We start from the raw sequence: 27,496 nt of genomic DNA, 5'->3' as shown, positions 1-27,496 counted from the left end.
TGGAAAATAAAAGCGTAGTTGTATTTTGTTTGTATGAGATTCTTCCTAAATTAGAAATGATAAATACATTTAGCAATCAGGATTACGATTTTCCATTACTTTTTTGCTTAAAGTAATTAATGATATAGATAATTAAGCGGACCTTATGGTAAAACTGAATAGGATATTTGAAAGAATATTTTCTACTAACAAATTAAAAGTTCACGCACATAGACAAGAGTATAAAGGAAAATCAGTTTCAGTTCCCGGTTGTTTGATAGGAAGAGATTTTCTACTCGCAATAACTTAGCAAATGTAAATATACTCTTTTATAAAACCAAATCTATTTGTATGCCATTTTTGTAAAATAAATTGTCACCAAAACTATGCACGATCCATTGATATTATAGCTAATTGACATTTAAAAAATATAATATAAACTAATTCAAAGGCTCAAGTTGTCAAATGCAGGAAAGGGATAAGACAAGAACCGGAAAAGGGAAAAAACCCATACCTATGCACCTACCTTTTTAATTTGGTAAGGTAACAGGTGTTCGGCCGGTGGGCGCACGTGACCGCAGCGCCACTCGCGCGCGCACCGCGGACCAAGCCGCTTCGAATTTTGAATACGAAACGTTAACCGTTCCATTTTTCAAATATTTTTATTCCTCTATTTTCTTTTTCGAAACAAGTGTCAGTGAAACAAACTTTTTAAGGATTTTGTGCCTGTAATTTTGGTGATCGTCTTTTTGGACTGGTTAGTATTATTATTCGTTTTTATTTAAATACTCATTCAAAGTCGTTAGTTTGAAAAAAAATAAGTGATTTATTTTTAATTTAGATAGATGCATATTGTCATTTTTTGGATGACATAAAAATTATTGCTTGTATAATTGAAAATAAAATAATTCTTGATTCATGATGTTAATTGAATTGAATTTATGTCGAAATTCAATTCAATTTGATATTTTTTTATATATTTTTAATTATTTTTTAAGTTAAATTTACACAGACTGTAAATTCATACATAATATTAGAAATAAATCACAAAAATAAACCTAATAATAGATACAGTAGTAAGGAGCGGTTCTTCTCAATGCTCGAACTAAAGACTTCAACGATACTTATAAGACGACTTCTTGTTCTTGGAAAATTTTCCGACTCTATACAATACATGTCTATTTTAACGGGCTATTGATACTCGATGTAACTATACAAATATTATTAGACTTTATTATCCTCGATCGAATCCTCGATTGTGAACCAAAAAATATATATAGTATTGACAAGTAGGTACCAGAATCTGGAAAAGATTCCATGACACATTTTTGTTATATTGTAAGTCTACTAATACTAATTAACTGGGAAAGTTTGTGAAGATGTTTGTTACACTAATATATATATATATATATATATATATATATATATATATATATATATATATATATATATATATATATATATATATATATATATATTCCATAAAATATGCAAATATAACAAAAATCTGTCATTTATACAATCTCGCATTAACAAGATCTGTCACTCTTAGATTCTGGCGTTTTATACTTGCCTGTAATTTCCAGAATCCGAATTTATTCGACTATTTCAAATTCTTTATAGGTGGAACTCATTAAACTTAATAATTAATTATCAAAAAAGAGTATAAAATAAGAGTACATTTCTGAACGGAAATTTTATTTCACTTGAGAACTTGATGCACGTAATAGCTTCTACCGAAGTACCTGCATGGCATCACATATTAATTTCATATTTATCTAAAATCGAAATTACTTGAACACGACACCAAAATATATCCAAGGACAGTTTGGTCAGAATTCAGAGCGCCGACCCTGAGGTCACTTTGATGCTAATTTGGTCTCACTCTAATTTAGGAAAAACAAAGTGTTTATCAAGGTACCTATTTGAATATGTATATGTTATGAAATATAGTATCGTTGAGTCGGTATCCCATAACACAAGTCTCGAACTTACTTTGGGGCTAGCTCAATCTGTGTGATTTGTCCTACTATATATATATTTATTTATATATAAAATAATTCCAATATATCACAATAATGATATACCCTATACTACTCCGGATATGACGACATTTATTCTATAATAATAAAGGATAAAAAATTAAGCGCGACATTTTCGAGCATCTCATTTTTCGGATACCATTTAATAAAAAATACATTATTTAAAATACAAACTACGTTAATATTACAAGGGAATTAAACAAATTCATCAACCCTAATTTTAAGCTATTACTTAGAAAATATATTAAGTCACACATATCTTTTTTACGATAAATAAATGTAATATTGATGAGCTCATAGCAATTACAATAACATTGTAGTTCGGCTAATTGCAACATATGGTAATAAAACTTCGATTAACTATTACTATCATTTGTATTATCTATATCGTAAAAATCATGTTTTCTTACGTAATTACACCATATCTATTTGTAAATTGCGTAAATTATAATACAATCTGGATAATAACTATTTCATGATAAATTTATCGCTGATGCCGTGAGAACTGCTTGAATAAGAAAAAAGTTACATGAGTTAAACAAATAAAATGTAAATAAATTGCTGACAGACATCGACGTTAATAGAGGCGGAAGATAGTATAATTAAAATCTGAGATATAAACATGAATAATTATCTGAACACAACGACCCATGACAGCCGGCTGATATAAGTGAAGCTACATATCGCATCGAAATAGATAGACTTAGCGATATAGTTTTTGCGAGACCATTGTCACAATTTATATGGAAGATGAACAATGCCTCTATGGTATACGTAAATGGATTATTCATTTTATTTATTTCATTATGTTACTACTAATATTTTCAATGTAAAAATGTACATTGTCGATACGATTACTGTTATGTCGCAAATATTCGTGCGTTGGGGCCAACGGTATCTAATGATTCTCACACTCATGATTACATCTGGCAAGATGGTGGATTAAGGAAATTCACATTAATTCTGTAAGCATAACATTTTTTGGCCACTCATATAAAACTAGTACCTGTCTGATTAAAGTTTTTACTTGGTAACTTTCCCAAAAACACAAAACAGGTTTGCGAATTTGAGCGCTCCTGACCTTGAATACGTCAGAATAATTTTAAATGTTTTGTTTGTCTTTCGTGAAGATCTATCGTGTAAGAATTTGTTGCTAAATCTTTTGAAATTTCAGATTTCGCGGTTTTAGACACACCTTTTCCATTTTAGTTACGTTTTTAATTTACTTGCAAATATTTCTGACCATGGATATATACGTTTAGATTTGAATGAATATCATAAGAAAGAAAGATATAAGCATTTTATGTGTGATTAACTGTATTTGTAATGTAAATAAACATTTATCTTTCTAATAACGGGACCCTGATCATGCATGCCATTTCCAGCTTCACGCAAAACAGACATTTCACCCAACCCTGCTGCCCCTCGTGAGTCTTCCGACATTTATCGACTTAATTTTAAATAGTACTTGTTACTAAGGTTAAAACAATGTATAAGTTATCGCTATGAAATCGATGCGTATTTATCGTTTCATATATAGATGATATATGAAACGATAAAAACACATCGATTTCGGAATACTATTTGCAACTGTCTAATGTTTTTTAAAGTATGTTCTCCCAACAGACGTATATATTAACCTCAAGGTTCTCCCCTTGTAATAATTCATTTGTTTGTTTTGTTTGAAATAACTCTATTGCACATAAAAAATATAAAGTAAAAAGTACGAAAATTCGTCGAATTATAAAATAAATTTAAAATTGAATTTTGCCGTCATTTGTTATGATTAGTTCCACGGAATGCACTTTTCTTTATGCATAGAAATACGTATATGAATATTTTTTATTTCATAATCCATTTCACTTATGCAAAAAACAAGAATTTAAAAAGGCATATTCAAATATGACGATGTCATTGCTTCATTTGTATTTATAATGTATTACGCAATAAAAATCAAACGCAAAGTTGACATAACACTTTAATAAGATTAACACAAAAACAGCAAGTTTCAATAGGTACATCTACAATTTAATTAGATAATTGAAAGTACATTAAATTAATTAATTAGTTGATAATATCAAAATATCACCTTTATTTTGTTAACAAAAAACTCGTTGTAGACTTTCGTCATGGGTCCACTGAGTGACAGAGACAGCAAGATTGTACAGGATAAATGAGAGCGAGAGAATCGATTTCGTTAGTAGGAGTGGTGCAGTATGCGTTTTTGCTGTTGCATTTCTGCATTATGGATGGTGGTTCAAGTGACAAACTGAATGCTGGCCTAGTAATAAAAAAGTCTTACATAAAAATATGAAGGTTCTACACAACACAGGGGGAGCTACCGTGGGTACGCAGCGCACAATGTGTCATGTAACATTTTATTTACCAATAAATATATTTGCTGTTTCCAACTATATAAAGATAAGCTAAATTTTTTCTTCACATAGTGCCAAAAAAAGATATTCAGATTTTGCTGGAAACGAAAAGGAGGAACTACAGTGACTAGTTAATGTTTGAGAAAAGCAAACGGGAACTAGCTACTGTCATAGCGAGGGTAGATGTGATGTAATGCTCTAATCGATATACCTTATAATCCATCATTCCATTCCAATAACTCTTGTGCTTAAAACTCATAACCTGGTCTGCTCAGACCTGCTTTGAAATAAATATGCGATAACAGAAATCTTGCACGGAATGTGAGCGACGGAGACAGGCTGCACGAACTCTCAGACTGTACATAAACAGCCTATCTTTGCCTAATCGGCTTTCCTCATCGCTTATCACCATGTACAGTCAACAGCAAATCAAGTTACCCTGCAAGACTCCCTATGGTGCGGTAATAGCGGCGAGTTTGCAATGAATTTCGGTAGATTGATGTGCTGTTGACTGTACTTCTAATTTAAGTCCTCGTAACATGGGATTTAGGTCATTATTAATAACACAAGGTCATTAATAATAGACAATAGACTGTCTGGTCGATCTTCATCCTCCACTCCCGCTGCAGCCTGTCCCTTGCCCGGTGTATTAGACAAAAGCGCTCGCCCGTCGACCTTCGGACGACCGGTCGGCGCACCACTTACTTTCGCTCCGTCACAATCCACATTATTTGGTACAGTCAACTGCATGTCTGTTAATCTGCGTGGACCTATATATTGTGGTATTAGCAGCGAATTTGCATTGGCAGCTTGACTGGCTGTACTCAGATTAATCCCACTTGACACGCCGCATGCACATTCCTGCTGACCAATTTTTAATTCAGCTGTCAAAATAATTAATCATATTCGTTTTATAAAATCTTTGATTTGCACCGCTTCGGTCGTGTTGATTTGGACTGAAAAAAACGAAGTCTGAACTAGAAATTAATCACTTATTTACAAATTATTTTTAGAAGTGGAGTACTTATTAGTAAGAAGGTGCATAAATGTTGATTATTTTTATAGAAAAAAATCCCTTCTCGACTCTACCACAAATAAAATAAAACACCAAAATTAATGAACCTATATTACATTTCCTAACTTTTATACATATTTTTGAATATGTTTATTTTTTTTTTAATTTTTATTAAAACAAGAATCGAAATAAATAACTAATACACTAAAAGCTCATTAATTTTATATTTCTATGGATATTCGAATCGACTATAAAACTGAAGTTTGACGTGTAGAATCTACTTATATATTAGTAAAGCCCACAGAATAATAAATAATTAAGTCAGCGGTAAAGTGCACCTTTTTAAAATAATTTTCCGAAACTGTAAAATTGTCTTTTATTTACAAAAACATTATATATATATTGCAAATAAATATATATTGATTATTCCAACTTTAATGGAATAGAAAATTAACTGCAGCTATAACTGCGTTTTTATGGTTCATATTTTATTATTATAAGGTGTTTTAATTGGATCTTTTTTGTCAGTGCATGCGCAGGCGCACTGGCAACGGAAAACGCCACTATTTTAAGTGCTCACTATTGATTGATGATTGTTTTTTTTACATCTGTACACTTAATCGTGAACCGTGGCAAGAACCAGTATATAAAAACTTTATATATGTTCAGATAAAAGTATTTAGTGGTGCTTCAAATATATAAAAAATACGTGAATCGCTGTTGCATAAGTTTCAGTTAAGACTTTCTCGAAAATTATACCCACGACGCGTCTCATCGGGTGCATCTTAAATGTCAACGTCGTTACTTAACCCTTGACAAGCTAACTACAAAGCCGTGCCATTTATGTACAGCCAACTATACATTGAGTTTCCTCACATGGACTTCTATGTGGCGGTAATAGAGACTAATTTGGAAATTCGGCAGATTTATGTTGAGGGTACAGACGAGAACATCAACCCAAATACATGACGGTTTTGTAAGCATTCCGTGAGATATAATTATTGTCAGTACGTATTGAATGATATTTTGCTGCAAATCTTTGATCAAAGTTAGTACTTTTTTACTTACCTACATCACATATATGAATCCATTGTCAAAACATGCTTTTTCAAAACCCATATATTAGTCTGTAATGCTTTTGTTTTTTTCAGTAAGTATATTTACAATACGGATAAAAGATATCACACTGCTATTAAAATTGTAAACATAGGCAAAAACCAAACCATCCGTCTTGTATTTCAATGTTGTAAAAAAACTACGGCCGAAATTTGGTTGGTTAAAAAAAACATTACGTAGGTATATTGAGATGACAAGAAATAAAAAGCTGTTAAATAAAATATCCACAATGACCTCTGCGACAAATCTATTACGCTTACGACACATCGTAAATGTTATACGCTTGAGGTTAATATATAAATCTGTGGTTATATAATGTAATTCACTGCATACGTACACGGCGGTAATAGGGGCCAATTTATATTTTATTTAAGACGTTGACTGTACATAAGACATTTTTTTATATCATGTGACCTGGATTACCATGTCATGTCACCGGTTAGTTGAAGGTGGTCCACCTTCGGCGCCCACTGCTGCCCACACACACACACACCTATGTTTCATTAGGTGTGATTCTAATGCAATTTGAACTTTTTTAAACGCTGAAATAAGAAGGAAATTAAAAATAAAAAATATTTCCAAAGAAAGAAATTAAGTAATGCTGGAATTAACAAATAAATAAAGATATTCCGAGGATGACGAGTGTCATAGCTTACGCTTCGATAAATTTCAAATTAAAAAGTGCCTCGTGTTCCACCATTATCTATAAATTGGAAGTTCAACACTATTATATTTATAACACTCATTTTTTAATACTAACTATGCGTACTTCACAGTAGAATCTATTATCGATTGATTTTCGCAGGAATTACAGAGGGAATGCAAATTATGTATTTATTTCCTTGCCATTGAGCGATATCAAAACAAGACTGATTATGAAATTATTTTATCGTTTACTAATAATAATACTTTCACGTTCTATTTGTTTATTTCACAAGAACATAATAATTTGTACCTCTAAAAATCATAAAAAATAGATGCACTTTTATGTGTTGCATTACTGTTTTATGAATCACATATAAAACATGGATTTATTTAATGTGGTAGTATATGGACATACGCAGAAAACATGTATTCAAATCACACAATCCAGTCGTTATATTTCCTAGTAATAATAAATTGTGTATTGCACATGAATAATGTAAATAATACACATTAAACACGAAGATAAACTACAGAATGGGTATCCTCAAACTCATTACGAAAAAATACAAACATAAGGTCTTTATTCAAATTAAAATCGAGGTTAAAAAATTTAAATACTTAATTTTATTATAATTATATTGACAACATATTTGTCAGCCATTAACAAAATAACAATAATGTTTTAATGAAAAATTTATTAAACTAAATCACATATCAAAATACTGTGAAAATAATTGAAAATTCACTTCGATAAATTTAAGGACGTTATAAAGTCGAAATGCTATTGCTATGATAACCATGTCTCCAATTTTACTACAATTGCTTTGAGCATTTCATCTTTTGAATATTAAACCAACCGAAAAGGCTATATACATACAGGCACCTCTGCTGAAAGTAAAAACCTGACGGTATGAATTGCATGGCTCTGCACTGAAAGTTTCAGACTTTTGTGCACAAGTATAGGATATTTCACATCATAAAAAATATCAATAAAATATGTAAATAACAAAATAATATGTCAATTTAATTGATCAATTATATTATTTACTTTATATAATAAAACGTTAAAATTAAGTAGGAATGTTTTTTTTAATCTGAAACAGTGACGTCGACATCACTGTCAAAGATGTTATACCTAAAGATTATGTTTTTTGTCGATTAGAAAAAAAAACAGATTTGACTTGAAATAGCCTATCAGCGATCGTGGACTCTCCGGTTGGTTTAGTATACCACCAAAGTAAAGTTCCAATAAAGGGCAGAATAGCCACTAAAACTCACGTTCCTGTTGTAGTAAGTCGTAACAACAGTTATAAAGTTGATAATATATCGTTGGATGTACGTATAATTGTTTTAAGTGGTACAACACTAGTTTGTTATACAATCCATAATAATAATAAACCACGTTTATGTCTGTCCATCTGTTAACTTATATAATTAATAACCATATCAATAAATATAGTTTAGAAGCGTTTATAACGAGCGGTAACATTCGTTTTTAACATAATTCATTTATATTTTGATTAAACGTTTTTGTTGGAATAATTATATGATTGTAACGCATTACACTTGCACGTATAACTTTTATTTTGACTTATTCATTGGACTAGACTATTCTCTTGATCCTCTTTATTCAGATGTTTTGAAAGAAAAAATGGAAAATAAGAATATTTTGAGATATGAAATGTTAAATGATTTAATTGTTGAAATATCACAGCACAAATCAGCAGTTTTTCGAAATATGCAAAATGCATATTTGGCAATGTTTGGCAACGAGAACAATTTATGCAACATCATATCGAGCCATCGTAAATACTAGATAAATCGCTGATAGAAATCACAGTGATCAAACATTGCACCTTTCTCGAGTCACATGTGAAATACTTGTTACGCAAAGTATGTTTTTCGTTCATTATGGAGCGCGTCAGGTCAAGTGGTGTCTTTCAAGGCCGTCTTCGTGACATTTGCTGTTTTGAGAATCAGGATCTGTGATTGTAGGCTTTGAGCCAGTGGCACTTCACTGCCACCGATAATTATTATTTTAAATATATATTATAAATAAATTATTATTTTTATTATAAATAAATTATTTATTGAGAAACTGAAATTGAATAAACTTAACAACGATGACACTATACGAGTAACAATGTTATGCTTGTACACGGACAACTACATTTTATTTATAGCTCAGCTGCGTGCCGCGGCTTCGCTCCTATGGAGAAAGAATATCGAGAAAAAATATGTAACTTCCTACTGGTGTAGATTCTCTAGAATTTCTGTTATGTATATATATGTAAAATTACGAACTCTATACAAATATACTCACGATTACATCAGCATTTTGAACCCTAAAAATCTTTGGAAGATATTTTACTCTAGAAGCTCTACATATTGTTATTGACAAAACCAAAACTTGATTAATTCATATCACTAATTATTGCTAAAAAACTACATGGCATATTTAATACAATTTTTTAATTCTTTAAAATCTGGGTTAATGAAATAGATTAGAGAATCAAGCAAAAACAATGATCTAAATAAAAAGGACTCGTCAGCGAGTTGTGGCAGATATATGCATCTAGCACACTGCAACTGATTGGTGTGCACTTTTGCCTAATATGCACTTTGCCCAACACAGACTTAGCAACTTGGTCACGCCGCTTTGGTACGAATAAATCACTTGTTGCCTAACAGTTGACCAATAATGGGCATATCAATTGACTGCATTCTGGCGGTAACATAATGATTTGCTTTTTAATTAAATATCAGTTTATATGCGATGACATATCATAGAATATTTATAAGCACCGTTATGAAACTACAATGAGTGTGTTTGTATACGTATCACTAAATGATTACGAAAGATTGTGTAAAACCATTTTGTCTGGATATATCTTCGGGTGGTAAACTCAGGAAACCAATAATATTCTGTCAATGTACATTTAATTCTTATTTCTAACGTTCAAGGCCTTCTTGTAAAATCTCAAAGTGTTATTGACGCAAACAGAATAAGAAATAACTAAATAAAATAAATACAGAATCAATAAAATACTCACGACCACACAAACAAGGTGAGGTCGATTGCCCAACGGCATTGCTGAAACTGTAGCGCGAACATGCCAAAAAATATATCAAAACTAGGTTGGGTGGTAACATTTTAACCCGATTAACAAATGGGTGCAATAAATAAATCGATTCAAATTTAAAGATTCACGGACGATTTGATAATTTCATTGTTTTGTTTACTTAATCTGGAAATAAAGCCTATTTAACAACTAAATATTTCAATCGTGGAGATCATTATTTACTCATGATTGAAGTTAAAGAGTTTCCTTTTGTTGTCAATCTACATGAAGCTACACAAAGTTATTGCGAATGCTTTATTAGTACCGCGGATTAATTGAACATGGCTATATTTAACAACAATTTTTACGAATAAATCAATTTACAAAGCAACTTTCATTTGCCTAGACTTACCTATCGTAGACCGATATGTTTTGACGAGACATCGATAGCAAACATATTACGTTACTTCTCGATACATGACGCAGCTATATCGTCATAGTATTGTGTCTGGGCGATCCTAGCGTGAACTAAGTGTTTCAGTCCGCTGTTCCGATACCGCTTATGTAGTCTAACGTGAGTTGACGCCACACGTATCAATGTCCGAATTTTCTCGCGTCTTTTCTTCAGTGACTTTTTAGTTTAGTACGTATTGTTGAAAAAGTAGTTTAATTTTTTCATAAATTCGTTACATTTTTGGCTATTATATTCATTAAATATCATTTTTAAAAACTCGCATGTAAATGTGTTTTATTTTATTGTATGCAGAAGTATTATGAATATTTTATGAAGTTATAAGAGAACCATGTAACACGCGATTTTTTTTGTTGTTACAGATCCTGGTGCTATCGCTGACGTAACTATACAATGTAAAAACGAACAAGTTCGATCGAGTAACAGTGTTTCCTTCGCCCATTATTTTACGTTTTATATTGACTGCCGGCTGTGAATAGTGGTTCGTAATTTCGGAAACTGGATTTTGTGAAGTGCACGGCAATTGGACATTGGACGGAGTTTATTTTCTCTGGCAGCATAACCTTGGTAAGCTAAATTACCTTCTACGAATATATTTCACCAATGACTATTTTTCCAATACGATACATTTTAGATGTACTTACTATAACAAATATGTTAAAATGAAATTTTGCACTGAAGAATATTTTATCCGAATACTTAATTCATTGATCAACCAAACGTGAAACGAATGTCAGATATTTTAGTTATTAACAAATTATACAGCAGCAATTCACGAATACATTTTACAGAAAAATAACTGGTGTCTAAAAGGAAAACAATTAGGCATTACAAAACTAACAGCAGCAAAGAAATCTATGAGGCAATCGGCACACAGCGCCGGCATTTGAACACCAATCGGTGAATGGGCCAGCAAATATGACATAACTAACAGTATTTTGTCACTAACATCCTTTTCCACATAGTTCCTAGTTGTGAAAATAGAAATCCTATGATTGACACGACATGAAAAATGCATTACTTAGAGCTTGCTGAGATTTTCCTCGTATGTTTTACTGTGATAACATTTTTTTTTTTCTTCTATTTGGTAGTAGTTGAATTGTCAAAAATTTATGGTATATAGAAAATTTCTTTAAACGTGACTGATATTATTATAATTATAAAATTATTAAATAAAACGGTAACGACAAATCCGAACCAGATTACCTACCAAAATCGAATAGCCTTCATACAAAAACAGGTCCAATAACTTTACGACTAATTTAGATGTACATCCTTGATTATAAATTAAAACAGAAATAATTTAACGCTTTTGACAAATCAACATATTCTCATTCACAATTTATTATTTTATAGAACGATAAATTCGAAATAGATAATCAAGTTACATCACCATCTCAATTGATTGGATGCACGAAATCACTCGATTTGACAGTCCATCAGTGGATGGAGCTTCCCTAATTTCTATCATACATTACCGTATCACTTTCTACTCTATATAATAGTGTTGTGATAATAGAGTAGGTACTAAACTACATACTAACAAATCATTTATATGTATCAGCTTTCTTTAGTCGTGTTGAGTTCGGTAACTTTTATCTATAGAGCGTGAGTATACTGATCTCCTTTAAACGGGATTTCAATTAAGTAATAAACTTTAAGTAGATGGATATATATTTTACATGCTATTGCCTACGGCCCTGTCCGCGATATAAAGTAACATATGTCACTCTAGTGCTCTCCAACTATCTCCGCACCAAAAATCACCGCGATACCAATGCTCCGCGTCGACGTGAAAGAAAGACAAACAAACATACTTTCACATTTGTAACTTTCATATTATTATGGAAAATACTCTTTCTTCTTTCAATAGAAAAATAAATTCATATAAAGTATCGGGTAAATCTTTTATAATAACAATGATTTAGAATCATTTCTCAATTTTAGGCATAGATATTTTTTTACTTATATTTTTTGTCTGTAAATTGCTCTTTTCAAACTTAGTTACGCTTCTCTATCATAAACAAAGCGACTACATGGGATAATCAATAGTATCTTACTATATGGTTTCTTTACATTAACGGGTCACTTGACTTGATCGTACCATGGAAAGAGGTTAACTAAGATTAGCAATAGCAATTTATTTAATCCGGGGCAATGGTCCACCTGCTCCGTCCAACTAGCTGAGCCACGGGCCTTTTCTATATGTCATTCACATATGGCTTTGTTTTCAAAAATCTAGGTCATACTTTTTAATTTTCCAAATACATATTTGTTGTTACGATTATTTCCTACTCAATCTTCGTACTTCGGACCTTCATTTTAAGAGTTAAGTTACAATATATATTGATTGGCTCTCTAGAAATATTTTAAATTAATCAGTTTTCTCCGACAACATGTTAGAAATAAAAAAATACTTAATACAATATTGATGAGAGTGGTCCATAAATGATCGCCCACAACCACAACGTAGCCAAGTTTAATTACGGTGACCTTGGCTCGTGTGTTGACATCGGCGGTCATTTCATACAGAAATCATACAAAATAACCTAGCAATTTATTCATCGTTAAGTCATTAGGATAGATGATATGCTGGTACATAACACAGAGGCATGCGATGTAACAGCAAGTTGAAATTCCGTCGTAACTAATTTACTCATAAATGTTTGTAGATTTTATCTTTTCGCGTTCCTTCGTTCACCAAATCAACTTTAAATATCACATTCTTACCTAATTTATAAAACGATTGATTGATTTTTTATTATCAAAATATACAAGCTGTTTAATTTGTACCTTCAAATTACCGTACTTATTGTATTTCTAAAAATACTATCCTAACTATAACCAGCTGTAATGAACTAATTATTTAAAGAATATTTATTTTTAGTTTGCAAAGCAAAGTCATAATAAAGCTTTATTTAAAAATATGATTTTACTGTAATGTACTGCTGTACCATAATGTACTAAACTTTTTCCGTCTCTAATTACCGTCTCTGGTAACAAAAACAGCGGAACTGCGAATGTTTTCCGTGATTATTGTTTTTCATGTGTAATCATTACTTATTTTGTTCACATTAGATTGTTTAGCATAAATGATCATTTACATCTTCAATGCCTTAAGCATTTACGCACTGATGCTTGGACCTTCGGAGCCACCACCGAATCGTGAGGAGATTAGCCACGGTGGGATATTGGAAAAAATTGTAATTGGCCGATGGCAGCGTTTCCAATTATGATTAAGAAAATTATAAATGGTCCTATTTTTATCATCCATAGGCGTGATATTTGCCAACATTTCATAATATAATTTAGCATCGCAATTATTTACAATATATAAAAAAATAAGAAAACATTGTGAAATTTTTAAAATGACACCCGAAAACTCTAGATTTCGAGGCATTAATCCTAACCATTATGCCTCGAAATCAAGTAGTTTCGAGTCCCGATTGAGTTTATTCTCCATCCAACATCGACGGCACAAAAAATCAAGATCAAAGATAGTAGAACCCATCGAAACTTTGATAAAAACCTCAATTTTCCAAAAGTCTATGTTCCACGCAAAAATAGCGACCACCACGATGATGATACAGTTCCGGGGCGGACCGGACGCCGGCGCCCTTGTCTCCACCATTACATTACAATTACATTACAGCACAATAGTCAAGGCCAGTCGACGTGACACTCCGCTCCGCGATGAAATGTTAAGAATGCGTTCCCATGTCATGCGTGCTTGCGACTCACGTCCGTATCTGAGGGTTACGTGGCCAATAATTATTTAAATAGCTAAATTATTATCATTCTTAGTCCACTGACACAACACTTATAATTGGAGCTATATAGTAACATGTTATTCTTACTGTTTAAAAGCCGTGTGATAAGTGAATATGAAACAAACCCAAAGACTTTTTTATATTTATCGATCGATACATGCATCGATATAATTCTACTGTTAACCCGATTTGGAATAGGTATAAAGGAAGATAAATGTTTCCAAATTCTCAGTACAGTATTCCTCATGGCTGAGGTAGCACGAGTAGGATTCTAACCTGGAACCTTCCGGTTCACAGACGGGCGTCTTAACTATTACACCTTACACCACCACTGCTATAAAGTATACCTACTTAAATACACATGTAATTTTCCCGTATCAACATCATTTTAACTAATCCTATTTTGGTTCATTGCCTTCACTGAAACCTTATAATGCCCTATTAAACTCAGATAGGCACAACCTTCATGACCTGAGAGATCAAACAGAACGTGGGATACTGCGAAAGCCGGTATTTTCTCATAGAATGGTTATTTTTCACTTAACAGTTCAAATTACATGTGGGGTGTCAATGTAACTGATAGCTCCCTGGCCTGTGTTGTGATTGTGGGAGGATAACCTATTGCAAACATTATGACGATAGATTAAAAATAATTATTTATGCATAAATCGACTAATTGACTTCTGTTTCCATAGCAATACTCGAAATTGAATTTTTTAAAAGAAATCAACGCTCAGATAGATTAACTAATTACTTGTTGAAACTTTGTAATTTGTGGAAACTTTGCCGAAGACTTTCACATACTTATTTTGCCTAAGAATCTCATAACATATTCCACCAAAGTTAACTGACAAAATGTCAATATGAGTAATATACGATTAAGGTTCACCAAACGCCTATAACCTCAGTTTAAAATGAGACATCCCTGACCACCATAAAAACAAGTAATTAAATTTCACTTTTTAAAACATTATATCTGGACTTTAGAAAATAAATAAACAGCTTTATCAAACAAATATTTGCTCGGTCGCGACGTGGGGGCACGGACCAGCAGCGGTGGAAAGCACGACCCACATCCAGCAGAACCTGTTCGCTTTACATAATCCTGGCTCTCGCCCACCAGTCGCGCTGAAATGCAGTCGGCACGCAGTTTCCCCAAACAGATGCGTTTGCGCAACTTGTGAAAGGATATCGAAAAAAATTGAGACCACATTGATCGTAATTTTGTTATGAGCCTGAATAATTGGAAAAAAATATTAACACGACCTCAAATTATCTAGAGGTTTTTAAATTATAAATCAATTTTAACATTCGAAGCCTTGCTTCAGAATTTTTTTAATTGGTATTCTTATTTTGTGTAGGTATTTATACTTTGGTTTAAAGTTGACGACAAATGTGCGTCAAACAGCATATGATGATGCGTCGCTAATTCCGATGTTTCACATTTACAAGGCCATCGTTCACATTATTTATTTTATTTTATATCTTAGCGAATTTGCTAGAAAAATATCCGTAATAACCACTTATTAAGTTTTGAATTGACTTTCGTCGGAAAGTCCCCGACAAAAAGCGACTTGTCCAAGTAAGGAAAACTGCTTTCCCGTGGAGACTGACAGGCCCGGGCTGTTTGTACTGGGTTATACAATATTATACTGTTTACAATCGTCAGTCTAGCCGTTCTCAAATTATGCGTATATCGAACTATTTTATTATAAAAATAGAATAGATAACGAATTACAGAAAGACAAGTAAAAGTGTTTATATTTTATGAGACTCGTAAAATATTGTAATTACCGAGCTTCTAGTGAATTTATGTAATGGCTTTAAAGGGTTTCTAATTTAGAAACAGCCTGCCCATTTCCCCATTACTTAGTCTGATCTAAGCGTGCGTGTCATTTACACACACACAGCTGTGATGCTCTGTGGTCTATGTGCCCCTAAATTTAGATTACGTTAAAAAAAATAATCTTTCTTGTTTTGAAAATTCGGCTGCGATTTTACAACCGGCTGCCTGCCCGACGTCAACCTTCTTTCAACTTAAATTATATTGTAACACGTACCAACCAATACACGGTAAATGGTAGTTTCATAAAAAACTCGTTAATGGCCACTTTCGCTCTCAACATAATCTGACCATATTCGCATTTGCGTTGCCATAAATTGATTGCAACTTGCAACAGCCTTGATGGACGACAGTGAAACCGTGCTGGGTCTAAATTACAATTAGTGTTTAGAAAACTGTATGCAGGTTGTGAACTTGCGATTCCAATCAAGAAATTGCGCCCCGCTGCTTCTTTTGTCAAAAGCCTACTGAACCAAATTCCATCCGATTCATTCCAATATTTAACTAGTTTTTGCAAGATGGTTTATCAAATATAGAAATATATAAGCACACCATGTTTCGCATTAATATGCAAGATTTGAATAACAATTCTCATCTGGCTTTTAAAATTAATTCTACAAGCAGGTGGCTCACAACACCTGCTGTGTTCTACTCGTATGTGTAGGTATGCTGGGCAATAATCTTAATTTTAAAACTGTTCCATTCAGCATTTTATTGTAGAAAATTGTATTAAACGTACATTTATTAACGAAATGTAGCATCCTCTGAATATGTCCTAAAGAAATCATTATGAATGTATTAATGCAATCACAATAGCTAAATAAAGTGCGAGATTTATGCATCTATATTTAATGTAACTAGATATTATATAAATGTCGCAGAGAATTTCAATCCCGTCCTTTGAACCCATAACAACAGATATAAAAAAAAGCAAAAATCTATACATATTACAAACGTAACAGAAATATTTGTTTGACCTTCTTTCACGTTAAATTAAATTATATTTGGTGTGGAGATAGACATACTACTTTTTGTCGCAGGCGGAGCAGCGGGCGACAGTTAGTAATAGATACATGAAATAGCAATATTTATATTTGCATTGCTGGTAGCCTATGCACTTACGACATGTTCTAATGTTTTATATAATGTAGCAGATGAGCTGATCACGATCACGACTAGTCGCCACGTTGTATGTTATGGATAGCTTAGAGGTGAAACTGAAATGTATTAATCAATTTTCAAATATGCAACGCTTACTGCAGCTCACATAGCATCGAGCTTAAAATATACATATTTCATGAGAGTTTGAATAAAGGAAAACTTAAAAAGGTGACATGAAGTACAGAGATTATAAACTGGTAGAATAAATTTGGAATGAATGCTACAATCCTTCCTGGCACCATCATGTCCTCGCTGACATATTTGTCAACGATGAATCCTGACTTTTGAACCATGGGACCGTAGCTCGCAAATCAAAACTTGGTTTTAAGAGTTTGAAACGGTTCTCCGACAATTGCTTCGTCTACGAACGTTACGCCGACAAAATGTCTCCTCTATTCTGTCGGTCGGTCGAAACATTCTGTCGACGAGATGTTCGTAGACGAAGCAATTGTCGGAAAACCGTTTCAGACGCGGTTTTAAAGATACATACTATATATATACATAGATACTTTTTTTAAATGTTAATATTATCTCTCTCCCTCTTTGATCGTTTTCCTTTCGAGTTCATTGAGCGTTGGAGCCAAAGTTAATTAAATATTATATGTACAGACCTAATTATCAGGTGCATACACACTCAACATAATTTTATTCCGTTGTCTCGACATTTGGTGGACACGACCGGTCGCCTTGTTTGCGATTTCACTGACGATATTTTGCATCACATCTTCAGCTGATAGTGAAACTTGCTAAATGCAAGTACGCGATGTATTTATAGATATTTTTGTCAACAGCGCGTGATTTGAGACCCGATTTTTTTTTCATGTCATATGAATGTACGATACCAATCGGAAATGAATGTACGAATATTTAGCAAAAACATAATTATTTTTAATTTGAGAAGGAATAGCAGGTGAGAGGTCATTGACTCTCTGCTATGCCGTAAGAACAACAATTAGGTAGAGGAGGAAAAGAAATAATTTTCTGTATCAATGGATTAGTAAGATCTTTTCTTAGTACAAAATATACACGCGCTCTACAGTAAAAGAAAGCTATTAATTCTATTGGCCGTTTCGGCAAATTGATTCTTCCCCAAAGTGTCTTCGGATTCTTAACAATTGCATATAGAAAGTCTGTTACATAACTCGCGAGAATGCACTAAACACAGCTGTTGTATTACACAATCAATTTGTTTGATCGATTGTCTGTGTTTGTTCGACTATTTGTTTGTTTTGTTTGCCAATTGACCATCGAATATATATTAGATGATTTTTTTATTTGTCACTAGTAACCACCCATGATTTTGTCTATGTATTTAACTTAACATACACAACATATTCTTTAATTGATTTATCATCGAGATTCATTACAAACTATAACATGAATAGAATCTAAACAAGCACAGTTTGGTAACAAAATATAATACTTTAAAACAAACAGTTTTCAAAAGCGCTTCCCTTCTTCCTTTCTCAACCATTAAGCATCCAAGTTCTAATTTTACAAGTCTAATTTTTACACTGTTCCGCTTTGACGGCTAAACCACTGGACCGATTTTGATGAAATGTGTTACCCATGTAGTTGAAAACCCCCGTTCAAACATAGGATACTTATATAGGCTACAATAAACTTGCTATAGTTTATTGTATTGCCTAAATGAATTAATTTATTCTATCACTAGACTGCCTGGACACAAGTTTATCGTAGAAAGGTTTGGTGAATGGTTTCAAGATTGAGAGATAAATGGTAGTCTGTTTGTTTGAATATAAACACTTATCGATTACACGGTAAGCTAGATCCGTTTTGTTATGATTTATTTCATTGAATTATTTTATTATAGTATACAAATAGTTTTAATTGAAAGATCCTAGATTCAAATTTTATTGTTGGTAAATGAAAAATATGACCTATATACGTATAGTATAGTTTATTTTCATAGAACACCTCTTGCTTCCGGCATGTTACCGCTACAAAAAAACATCGCGAGAAAATCTAGACGCTCGCATACATGCTAGTCAACTGTGTAGTCTACTACACAGCGACTACATGCCACTAGATGACGATAGGTAGTGGTAAAAGTAATGTCAGCTGCCTTTACGCGACAAAAATAAACACACTCGTTAAGAAAGAAAGATCGAGAACATTTAAAGTGTCAAGAAAAGTCGCAGAGAATATTTTCTCCAGCTGGAGTCTGTCTTACTTGAAATTTAAAATATGTCTTATATGTTTTAACATTAATATAATTATTACTACAATACAGAATAGAGAATGTAAGTATACACAGAGAGAGTATATAGCGGTGGACAGAAAATGATAAACTGATGGTTGAAATGATAATAGACTTTGTAAGTAGTGCATGTCAAATACATAGTTGATAAATTCCCAACAAACTATTGGAAATCGTCGAAAGAATTGCGATTCATGACGAACTAAGGATATTAAGTAACTAACACTACAAAAGAAACTTAACTGTGAACGAACTGATGTTTCCCAATCTGTTCGAATGTTACGTGTTTTTTTTTTTTGCTTTAAATATTTCGAACATAGACCGAAAATCGCCACGTCGATAACTTATTTTTAAAATTATATTTCAATCTCTAATTTTACAATAACTATTGCTCGTGACTTCGTACGCGCGTAAATAATTCCGTGTTTTCAAGTTCCCGTGATAATTTCGTGCTCTCCTACACTCATCAAGAAACTTACATAAGTACCAAATTTATTTTTGTATCAATGCCTTATGTATCAGTCACGGTCAGTCAGCTAATGAGGAAATTTTACATAATATGTCAATTGATATACAGAATAATAATTGCGCATGGCGGCTATTTTTAAATTATTTATAGAAATCGAATGAAAGTATATAATGAAAGTATATAATGAAAGTATATATGAAAGTATATTATATATGTATTTGGTATTCTAGTTTTCATCCAACACGTATACGAAAATTGTATCAAATTCGTATATATTATTTTATCTAAAAAGTAAACAAACTATGCAAAATACGTCCATACTTACAGCCATCACAACATCAAACCATCCCTACGAATCACGTAATATTGGTAAAAAATATTCAATTTTGTCTATTTCAATTTGAAACTACACAATACGCAAAATATAATCTCTTTATGTTGCTAAGAGGATTGTTCTTAGTTCAACGACCTAGAGTTACGCTGTATTGGAGATGAAATCCCGCTTAACTAAGATTACGAGATTGGCGATAACCAGACAATCTAATTTTGTTCATTCCGAAATAGATTATCTCTAAAAACAAAAGCATATAGACATGAAAAAAGAATTCTATTTTTAAATTAGAAATTAAAAACAAAACTTTTGGTGTAATACTAAATTCGAATTCTGAATTCGCTCATAGTGGAAGGATTTTTTTTTTATTTTCATCACACATTAAGAACCGAGTTTGAATTACACAATGTTTTCATACAACTTTCTTGTTATTGCTTTACCTATCATTTTAGCCAAAATCTCGTAAGCATTTGATGATATAATTATATTTCCATTAAGACCTGTGAATAACAATAGAACACACTTCTGTTATTAAGTATAATAAAACAAATAAAAATAAAATGTGTAATGTCGAAAATAAACAGGTAGTAATTAGCTCACTTCATTCATTCGAATATGTTTACAATTGGACCAAATCTAACAAAATAATTAGATAATGAATCTGCATGATCGTATGATTTGATCACCATGTACGTGCCAGAGTTTTCCGATAGAAAATACTTCAACGAAATCTACATGACTTGATTTTTTATTTACAATTATCTCTCTCACTCTCATGTGAGCATTTTCCCGGTTGTTTTCTGAAACATTAAGTTGGAATCCAAGGTCCGCTTTGTTTCTTTTGCTTCTCCACTTCGCACGGTTTTCGGCATTCTTAGTTATTTGGACGTGAACACATTGATTGTTAACATTGTATTTGAGATACCTAGTGTTTTTGGTTTCTGTGACGCATCCTTAGTCTCTAGTCTAGCAACATTTGTTCCATTTTCAAAAATACTGTAAAATCACAGCTGAATCTTTTAAAAACTTACTTGTGAATCTCCGAAACTGACTTGCTAAAGGGGTTTTTCTAAATTTAAACTTCATGTAAATCAACCTATTGAAATTCAATACAAATTCGCCTTTATTGCCATGGTATAAAGAGTCACAAGAGGTAATGTGACATGCGGTAGACTGTATATAATCCACTGCGCACCTACTTCCTTATTCCTTCGACCTTAAGTGAGTTAGCTGCCAATTTATTTGGTAATCTAAATATATAAAAGGAAGCGTCATGTGACTCATTGTAATTCGTGAATTGTGAATCACGACCTCCGTGTTATCAAGGCTCATCATTAGCGAATATATCTTTAATGCAACTATAACGACTTTTCAATAAATGACATCACTATTACTAATGGTTAGAGGTTGCCGTTACGAAGAAGAAGAAAAGTATTAAAATATTCAGAAATAAGCTTTATAGCTAAGCTTTAGGTTATTTCTTTTGCAGTAAATTGGTCAAAATCAAGGTATTTATGCCGAATATATGCGTTAAAAGTATATAATTTGACTGATTTATTAGTGGATTTTTATTATTTCATTTGAATTTAAGTAACTAGATGAACATAACCTACGATGTACTATAAACTTGGCTCTAACAACCCCGTAAGAGATAAAGTCACAACACAAAGCACTAATTTACTTTAGGGCTCAATCTGTGTGATTTAAATATATTTATTTATTTATAACTTTACACTAAGGGTTATCCTATACATGCTATCAATTATTCTAAACTTTAAACTTTCGGTTTAAAGAACTTTATTACTCATTAAGACTTAACACGTCACTTACATGAGCAACTTAAAATTAATGTTAGTATAATATTTACATGTCATGCAAAACAAACAAATTTATTAGTTTAAAAGCGGGTGGAATAATAAATCCGCGCACTCGACCTGCCACTCTCCACTCTCCACGCAGATTATGGGTGTGTATACAATATTATGGGTGGTGGTCCAAGTTATAAGAATTCTTGCCTCACAATATATTCTAACAATTTTTTCTTATAACTATTTAACGACACTGCCTCCTTCACAGAGTTTGGAAGTTTATTGTATAACTATGCATGTAATAGTGTTTTTACCATATTTGGTCCTGATTTTGGGTAAAACTAGGTCGCGTTTACGACGCCCTACATATTTATGTGTAGATCCTTTACTTTGAAATTATAATTGAGAGTAAATTTTTTTGTTAATGATTTTATATATTAAAATACATGTATTATATTTATACAATTGGTTTATATTTAGAAGCTTAGTATTTTTGTATAATAAATTGGTGGGGGTTTCAAATTTGTAGTTATATAGGATTTTAATTATTTTATTTTGTAATCTTTGTACTTTCTGTATGTTGGTTTTACTAGCAGTTCCCCATAGCTCGATTAAACTTTTACTCTATCAATTCAAAAATACCTAATAAAATAAAAAGTCATACTATTCGAAATACAGGTGTCTTAATATTTCGACAAGTAATGCCCCGCGGTATATAAATTTCTCTATTCAGCTATATAACAGCTATTTCGGGCAGTTAATTTGACGAATGGCTCTGTAAGCTTTCAAATAATGACTGTAATGATAGTCTATTTGATCTTAAGGCCGGATAAACGTGCCATTACGGCTTTAGAGGCTGAATTGTTGCGTACAAGGCTGCCAAATTACGGGTGTCAGTTTTTGGGACAGGAAAGAGAAATATAATTGAGTGATAATTAATGCTTATGTTTGTGGTTCGCGAAGCGAAATGAATAGAGTAATTTTGAATAATGTTTACTCTACTTTGTCAAAGTTGTGTGATAAACAGTCACTAAATTGTAGACAGTATGTTTTTAATTGAGAGTTTTCACACTTATTGCGCACTTTATGTATGCGAAATTATACAAGGTATTTGGCACCTTGTATGTATGTATCTACTGACATCTTAAAACTATAAAAACCAATTTATATATTTTAATTTCAGGTAAGCAAATCAGATCAAGATTCTACCACTCGTAAGTAATATTCATGATTTCCAAATGAATGCTTAAGTTTCTAACGCATTTATAAAATACTCTCATACCTATACCTCAGAAGGAAATAAATAAATAAAAACAAGGCTTTAGGCTATACAATGTACAGAGAACAGCATGTCTATAGTAGTAGGTAATAGCGGCTAATTTATATTGAATTTACTTAGTGTGTGTGAAAGAGGATTTGGGTGACATACTATTGACAGTACTCATTTATTTTATTAAAAGCTTTAATGAAATCAAAATCAAATCATTTATTCAGAAATGTTTTGATTTTATTGCACAACATTAAAAAAATATATCCAAATGATGGACTTCACGCCATATAGCGGTCTTACAAACAGAAATATCAAGGTGGTGCATCTAAAAAAAGAAAAATATATTAATAAATTCTACAGTAAACGTATAGGTAAATATATAATATAACCTTTTGACATAAATGACGCTCGCTTACTATCATAATTACTGAGCAAGTTGTGAGCGCTTAGAGCCAGCAGCGCCTGCGCCACAGTCCGCAGCGCCTCGGGCGGCGTCTCACGGCCGTCTGCCTCCCACGGTCACTCTCCATCTCTAAATATCACGTGTGCATAGTTAGGACTTTACTCTCCTTTTGTACAGTCAACAGTACGTCAACCTACCCAAATTCATTGCAAACTCGCCTCTATTGCCGCGTCATAGAGGTTCATGCAGGTGAACTTGATGTGCTGTTGACTGTACAGAGCCAATATTTTTTATTTAGCAGGCAAACAGAACCCCGAATTCCACCCCATCCCACCTGATGGAAAGTGGTCACCGCAGCCTATAGATGACAGTAACAACAAGAGAGTCATATGCGCAGTGCATTGAGGGCCCTATGTTGTAGTCTCTAGGGAAAACCATGACAGGAAGCTCATTCCACAACCTCAGAGTACGTGGTAATCGCAAATATTAAAAACTTTTTGTGAAGTAAATTACTTCACAAATACTGATTGGGAAAGAATGTTACGATTGTGCATTGGTTGTTCGTAGATAAATAAATAAATATAAATAAATAAATATATTAGGACAAATCATACAGATGTAGTATCAATGCATTTATATTTATTATTTACTATGGTTAATTACCCCAAAATATCTGTGCGTGCACACACAGATATTTCGGGGTTGTCGGGAATGTCGAAGTCGTATTTAGATTGTGAAACACTGGACAAAAATATATAGGTATTAAACAGAGAAGAAAAATTTGTAGAAAACACCGCTTAAGTTATGTTTAAGAATCTTTGACTCTTTAAGTGAACACAAAATTAAAGAATATTCAAATTACACGCTTATCTCAAAAATGACCTAATGGCTTTAACCATTCATTTTAGATAAATATAAATAGCTCTTAGTTTATCTTATTTATGGAAAAACAAGAATAACCATACTTATAAAAGTGTCATAATAAACTAATATTTAATATAGACATGAGTCAGTTGCATAAACGTTGTTAGAACAGCTGTGCTACTTTATGTCATAAATTATTAACAGTTATGTTTCTGGAAGTATTAATTTAAACGTCCACAGGTAAACGGTTTAAACACAGTAATTTTTCATATTAAACTTTTTTATTATACTCAAATCTCATAAAAATAAAATGTTGTGACGGCAGACGGACTTGAAGAAACTATAAGGGTTCTGTTTTTGACATTTGCACCCTAAAAATAATCTTCTAGCTACCCTGATATTCGTAAATACTACTGCATGTGAAGACAATTACCTTTAATCGTATTTTCTCATGGCTAGCGCTTAAGGTTCAGTAAAAATATTTACTTTTTTAAACAGTTACTTTTATTGTGAATTTTTCAGTGTTTCCTATGAAAAATTAAAAAAAATATTTTTACCGCTTCTTGTAGGCAGTAAGGGGGAGTGATTACCGTTTTCAGAAGTCGCATCGTCATCCGATTTTAAAGTGACGCTTTTATGTCCCGTGTCTACTAATCCACCGGATCACGCGCCCTTTTTCAATTGTACATTGATTTTTTATTTCAATTAGATAGTCACTTTCATGTCTGCAAACCAATTGCTAAGTCTGAAGCAGACTGTAGAGGCACGTCCGATACTTCCGAGCGGGACGTAACGGTGATGCGCACGCGCACGTGCGCACACCACGGCTTTTTGTATCGATGGAACTATACTTAATTGAAGGCTGTGCCAGAAACCATTCATATGAGGTACTGTTTTCAAGTTCTCTAGTACAAAATACAATATCTTTCTTCATTTAGTGAAGTGTCTGCATAAACTCACTCTTTCTAGACCATTTCCTATCATAATAATAAATAAAATATTGTAAGTATATTCAGAGTTCTACTTTTGACCTCAACTGTTGACCGTTATCACCTAGAACCAATTAATTAACCCTCTCAAGCCCTCCATCAAAGGTCATAATCGCCAAACGGAAGTAATCGATTGCTGCAGCTGATAGCCACCAACTCGAGGCTGACATCGAATCAATGTCATGTCGATTCCTTATGCAATTCGATCGTGTTACAATTAATCGTTTTTATTTTTAACTGTTCGCTAATTGAGCCTTAAATATAACTGTTTACATGTAACAGGTTTTAACGATTGATTAAAATCGGTTACTGGTTAATGGTTACGTTAAATTAAAAAGTACTTTCATTTTGATCTAATAAATTAAGATTTTCCCAATTCAACGTAATTTTTTGTTATTGATCAGGATTAAGTACTTGCTTTCTATATTGTATATGTTATTTAAAATAAATAAGAACTATGTGCGCAGAGTAAGGTTGTTCGGAATTATCGGATTACGTGATAGTGATCGTGAATTAATCGATGAATCTTACCCACCTCCGGGATAATCGATTCAATTGTGTTCAGTGGCAACACTCGACTTCTCGCAGGCGTGACTTGTTCCGCGCCCAAATTCTTTGACACTGACGACGAACTTTTGTTGTCGTCTAGCGCACCGCCCCTGATTTGTTCGATTTTTTTTTTATACCCTGATGTAATGACAATAGATTTTTCATAGCTTTATTGAAACATCTCAAATCAACATCTAGATTTTAAGTTAATAATCTTCATGATTCATCACTCCAATGATATATAAAGTCCAAGTTTTAAAAGTACTTTTCAACTATCGCAGCAATTTAAGCAATAAATATTAAATTTTTTACTGATGCTATTCCTTATAAGTAAATTTAATTACCTAATGATTTATTAATACATTTTACATGTAATACCTACACAATGCTCCGAGTTTGACAGTCGCCAATAAATCTGGAGACTGGCCACATTGTCAGCTTGTCACGACTAATCTACTTAGATCTCGTTTTCATTGGCATGGCCTTGCATTGCAGGCATTGCAGCATACCGAAACATTCATTTTAACTGACTTTAAAAATGACTTATTTCTAAATGTTTCATGTTTTATAAACGGTGCCATATATCTTCTGCCTTTGAATATTTTTTTCGCCATCGTCAAACAGAGTCATTCTACCTATAGTTTATGTATAATCTAACAGACCACTAAATACGAGTATTTACGTTAAACCGAACTTTTCTTCTTCTCCCACTGCTAGTTTCACTATCATAAAATTATAAGAAATTAATAAATAAATGAATATGCCAATATTTGTAGTTCTCCCAATTAATTTCTTATATCATATTGATATTACTTCGACATTGATATTATTCACTCTCGCATTGACTTCGACTTTGATATTAATTAATCAAAACATATTAAACGTTTCTTCCTAGTTGGTCATTTATTTTGCCTCAATTCAAGCGAGGACAACTTAGAAATAAATCCATGGGTTTAAGTTCAATAAAATCGTTGGTTTGCTTACTCCCACGCCCAGTTCGTTTACTCCACTCATTACTTGCCATGCCCACTTGGTCACTGACACTGACCATAGCTTACAGTTACCGACTAAATCTTCAGACGACGAGACCGTTAGCAAAGCCATAATCAATC

The 27,496-nt window shown here is 32.6% G+C and overlaps 1 protein-coding gene across 2 annotated transcripts in view; it reads left to right on the top strand.

The window, feature by feature from the left end:
• Positions 1 to 550: 550 nt before the first annotated feature.
• The window catches only part of LOC128669671 (uncharacterized), a 60,780-nt gene continuing 33,834 nt past the window's right edge, over positions 551 to 27,496 (top strand). Inside the window, exons 1-2 of one of the 2 annotated variants that reach the window (XM_053744647.2) lie at positions 551 to 736; positions 11,069 to 11,273. The gene's annotated coding sequence lies outside the window, so the exon portion shown is untranslated. Of the gene's footprint in view, positions 737 to 10,757; positions 10,878 to 11,068; positions 11,274 to 27,496 lie in introns of those variants that run through there. The other variant, XM_053744648.2, reaches the window with a different exon arrangement.

This window comes from Plodia interpunctella, chromosome 5 (genome assembly GCF_027563975.2).
Source record: "Plodia interpunctella isolate USDA-ARS_2022_Savannah chromosome 5, ilPloInte3.2, whole genome shotgun sequence".
In the NCBI taxonomy this organism is placed as follows: Eukaryota; Metazoa; Arthropoda; class Insecta; order Lepidoptera; family Pyralidae; genus Plodia; species Plodia interpunctella.
Note: the sequence above shows the minus strand (reverse complement) of the source record. Positions and strands in the feature narration are given on the sequence as shown.